Source organism: Urocitellus parryii, chromosome 8 (assembly GCF_045843805.1).
Source record: "Urocitellus parryii isolate mUroPar1 chromosome 8, mUroPar1.hap1, whole genome shotgun sequence".
In the NCBI taxonomy this organism is placed as follows: domain Eukaryota; kingdom Metazoa; phylum Chordata; class Mammalia; order Rodentia; family Sciuridae; genus Urocitellus; species Urocitellus parryii.
The window spans coordinates 127,529,335-127,533,356 of record NC_135538.1 but is presented as its reverse complement, the minus strand read 5'-3'; the positions used below and the strand labels follow the sequence as shown (position 1 = coordinate 127,533,356).

Sequence of the window (4,022 nt, the reverse complement as noted above, 5' to 3'; positions counted from 1 at the left end):
CCAATGCCACTAGTGACCCAAATACCTTGCTGGGGAGAATGAAAGGAACAGTTTTCAGTTAGGACTAGTTGAGAGCGTTTCTAAGGAAGAACAGGATTCTTAAGATGTTGAGAGACTCAGTACTGAGATCTGAACTACGGCAAAGGCAAAGGTCAGCGAGGATACAACAGTTTGGTGGTGAATGCGGGCTGAATCCACCAAATATAAAGGTTACACTGAGTAGAATTACTCCAAAGATTAAAGAAAATCCTTACTTGTCGACGAGGATGGGATTCGAACCCACGCGTGCAGAGCACAATGGATTAGCAGTCCATCGCCTTAACCACTCGGCCACCTCGTCACATGCCCTGCTGCCAGCATCATTTTATTCCTCCTCACAGCTCGTTCTGTAGAAATACTTTCAGTCACTTTTTCTCGGGTTTAATTCTGACTCGAGCCTCACACCACACCCAGAATCCAGGCATCCTTCACAGCACGCACAAGACGGATGAATGACACTTAGAGCGGTTCGCTTACTCGGCACACATCAAACGAACAGGTAAAACAGGTCTGCCTAACTCGATATTCAAACCTAGATCCTTGATGAATACACGAATGAAGGAACGCAGGATTTCCGTCCCGGTTTGCTGACCCCACTTCAGCCAGCCGCCCCAAAGTCTTCCAGAGCCTGGACTCCCTTGGTTGCGGCACTCTGCGGGGGAACAACTTTCCCTGCCTCCTAGGATTCTTGTTCTCTGGGTAGCCGGCTGGGAATAACGACGACAACAAAAACCCGGTTCTGTGATCTTTCTAAGTTGCTTCTGAAATTTGCTGACCCAGTTAGGAGACGCCTTCTTGTCTCTCTTGTTTCTTCTCTTGGGATTGATCCGTCTGCCACACTCGCGCACAACAATAGGGTGAAATCGTGATTGGGGAAAAAAAAAAAAAAAAAGAAAAACGCAGAGCCCTGATGGCGCCCTTTTAGTTCTAAAGTAGGTTGGAATCTTAGGGCGTAAAATGATTTAGTGTGGGCTACCACTGTTAGGTCGGTGGTGGCGACTTAGAACAAAGGAGCCCGTGCAGGAAAGAAACATCAATCAGGTGCGGTGGAAACGCCTGTCAATCAGCCAGATCTCCTGACTAACACCTGTCAATCAGCAGGACCCCCTGGCCAATCCTGAAGTTCAGCCAACTCCCCTGACCAACTCCAAAGGGACAAGGGACCCTAAAAACACTTTTTCCTGTCCCAAGCCCTTCCTTTCCTGCTGTAAGCCCCATAAAAGTCCAGTCCGGTGGAGCTTCCTCCCGGTTTCTCCTCAGACCCTTCCCCTGACCCCTCTGTGGGTCTGATCCAGTATCAGCCGGGAGTGGTATCTCAATAAAGCCTCCTTCAGCGACCCTTTTAAATCTGCCTCCTTTGGTCGCTGCCCGCCTGGCCTGATCTGACAACCACCAACACAACCACCAACACTGAGAAGGGCGGGAGTCATAATTGTGACTCTGTCCCATTCACCGTGTGACCTTGGGCAGGTGACTTCACAAACTCCATCCCCAGGCACTTCTGCTCCACACTTTTTGTCTTTCCAGGAGGAAGCTTAAACTTGACAATTTAGCTTGAGAACTGAGAAACCCTTTCCACTCACTGTTTGATTTTCTGTATTTGGTGAAATCTTTGGAGAGAATCTTGCCAACATGGGGTTGCTTTGTCCTTCCTATTTTGTTCTCAGCTTTGACAAGGACAGCTTATCTTCTCTCCCCTTCAACTTCCTCTATTGAATGTCATATACTCATTGTCAGCATACAATTATCCAGCATGGGAAACCCACCTTCAATCCCTGGGATAGAAGACTAAGGATTTGCTCACTTAGCAAGTAAACAATCATATTTTCCTTTGAATGAGGTCAATTGTTATGATTTTCCTCAACGCTTGAATAGTACTACCAATCTGCTATTTAAATCACTTAATGCTTCATTTCTTTTGTCCCTCTTTCAGGATTTCAAAGAATCATAATTTTATACCAATGACTTCTGAATTATTTCTCAATACAAACTTGATAGACTTGCTAAACAAGATTTTATTTAAACAACTTATTCTCCAATTAGAGGGCAAGGGTGATATTTCTTTACTCATTGTAGTACACCCAGTACATCAGCACATAATAGGTATACAACTGTTGTTGAATAAAAGCATAAATATTGAATAAAAGTCTAGATTTTTTAAATAAAAGAACCACCAAAAAATGTACTCAGAAAGACTATTTTCAACCGTTAAATTTCTTGAACTAGTAATATTTATTAGGTTATTGATTGGATTAAGTGAATGTGTAAAGTACTTTTAAGACTCCTGACATAGGGTGGAGATATAGCTGAGGTGACAGAGTGCTTGCCTGGCATGCACAAGGCCCTGGGGTTCAAACCCTAGCACCACCAAAAATAAATAAATGCCTGGCACTTTTCAGTCACTACTTATGTCTTTCGAATTATCATCATCATCCATAAGAAAAGACAATCCAGTGGAGTTGGGGGGAGACTAAGTAACCTAATCTGACAGTCTGCAGAAGTAGACAATGAATACCTGGGGGAGGAAAGTTAAGCTGTAATTATCTAGTTGCAGGAGACTCAGCAAAGAGTAGCTTGAGAGTTAAAAATTCCATTTATTCCTGAGTTTTATGTCTTAAGAGCTCTACCAAATTCTCATTGTGTCCATTAGAGAAAAATTATCCCATGTTTTCACATTCCACCTCTGAAATGTTACACCACCTCAACACCACAACACTGAGGACCAAGGCTCCAACACATGAACCCTTGAAGAACAAGTCATTTCCAAACCATAGCAGTAGCCTAGGAGAAATATATATATATCATACAGCCTATGTGTGTAGTGGGCTATACCATCTACATTTGTATAAGCAGACTCTATGATGTTCATACAACAATGAAATTACCTAATTACACATTTCTTGGAATGTATCTCCATCCCTAAGCACGTAACATGACTGTAATAAAAACTGGATCAATCACAACATACATATAATGGAACACAAGAAGGAGAATAAAGAAACACAAGAATCAGAGAACACCAAGTAAGATCAATACCAACAAACATATTGACACCAACACAGCATGTTCAAACTGCAGAAAATAAAAGACAAAAATCTTGAAAGAAACCAGAGAATAAAAGTATCTTACTTGCAGAATAATTAGGATAAGAATCACATTGGACTTACTTCTCTTCAGAAATCATGCAAGGAATAACAGTGGAGTGAAATATTTAAATTAGTGAGAGGAAAAAATGTGTCTAATAAAATTTTTCTTCAGAACTGACAAGAAATGCATACTTTCTCAGGCAAACATTGAGAGAATTTTTCACTAGTAGGCCTACTTTGCAAAAAAAATGTTAAATAGAAATTCTTCAGAGAGGAGGAAAATTACATAGTTCAGAAACTCGGGTCTACATAAAGACATGAAAAGATTTAGAAAAGGAATAAAAAAACTGGGCACAGTGACTCATGCCTGCAATCTTGCTACTTAGGAGACAGAGGCAAGAAGACTGCAAGTCTGAGACCAGCCTGAGCAACTAAATGAGACCCTAGGGGTCTCAGAAAATAAAAAGAGCTGAGGAAGTAACTCAGTTTATGAGGCTCTGGGTTCAATTCCCAATTCCAAGAAAATAAAAAAGGAATAAATGAAAGTAAAATAAAATCTTATATTTTTCTTAATCTCAATTAATCTCACAAATAATACTTTGTTCAAAGTTATAACAGCAGTAACAAGAGTGTACTTGGTGATTATTGCTTATGGATAGAAGTGAATGACAGCAAAGTTATAAGGGATGGGAACAAGAAATTGGGAATACTTTGTTATAACATTCTTGTACTATCTGAAAATTAAATTCAATCAGAATTTTAAGTGTACCTTCCAAACACTATGGAAGCCACTAAAAGTTTTTAATATATTAAAACAGAACAATACTTTTTTTGCAATTGGGGCTGGGATTGTGGTTCAGTGGTAGAGTGCTTGCCTAGTATGCATGAAGCACTGAG

The 4,022-nt window shown here is 40.7% G+C and overlaps 1 non-coding gene across 1 annotated transcript; it reads right to left on the bottom strand.

Moving 5' to 3' along the window:
• Positions 1–258: 258 nt before the first annotated feature.
• On the bottom strand, positions 259–340 carry Trnas-gcu (transfer RNA serine (anticodon GCU)). Its single transcript has one exon. It is a non-coding gene; the product is annotated as a tRNA-Ser (tRNA).
• Positions 341–4,022: the final 3,682 nt, after the last annotated feature.